The sequence below is a fragment of the Verticillium alfalfae genome, genomic scaffold (genome assembly GCF_000150825.1).
Source record: "Verticillium alfalfae VaMs.102 supercont1.2 genomic scaffold, whole genome shotgun sequence".
NCBI classification, from domain to species: domain Eukaryota; kingdom Fungi; phylum Ascomycota; class Sordariomycetes; order Glomerellales; family Plectosphaerellaceae; genus Verticillium; species Verticillium alfalfae.
The window spans coordinates 853534-854232 of NW_003315037.1; positions in this window are offsets into that span (position 1 = coordinate 853534).

Below are 699 nucleotides of genomic sequence, written 5' to 3' on the forward strand. Positions count from 1 at the left end.
CCCCTGTGCAAATAGTCGTCAGCTCCAAGTATTATAGCAACGGGAAAAGAGTCAGGCTGAGGGATCCAGACAGCGTTCTTTGCATGATTTTGTGTGCAATTTTTGAGAAGACCGACTGGAGTGCTGTTCTGAAGCAACAAGAGAAAGACTCACAAAGTAGATATGATGACATCTGGGGTCACGATATCCCGGATAGTCGACTCGCCGTCGAGCAGAAATCCTCTGAGAACGCCATCGATGGGGTAGCTTCCGGCTTGGTGTTGTTTGAAGTACCACAGAGAATCACACAAAGCCTGTCGATTCTCCGACCAGACTACAGGTTTACCCAATGGCGACACCTGTGAGAGTGACATGGTACCTTGGCTTCGAAGGGGTGAAGAGGTGATCTCGTGAGAATGATATGAATGTACAACAAGAACTGCAGACGCTTTGAGGAGCTATTCCTGGTCACAGAGAGGCCAGTTCTCTTCAAAGAGGCTTTGCTGTTGATGAGGATCAGCAAAGCATTTGGGAAGTCCAGACACGAATGAGGTGCGCCGCCATGACATGCCCTCAAGTGAACAGCATCGAAAAGGTAAGGTTCACAAGGAGATCTTTTGTCAGCTTACCTTTAAGTCCCTCGTCTTGGATTCTTCAGAAAGATTCAGATACGTTCTTGGAGCCTTCTCAAGTGTCTGCTTGAGTTGACGCGTCGTGTGG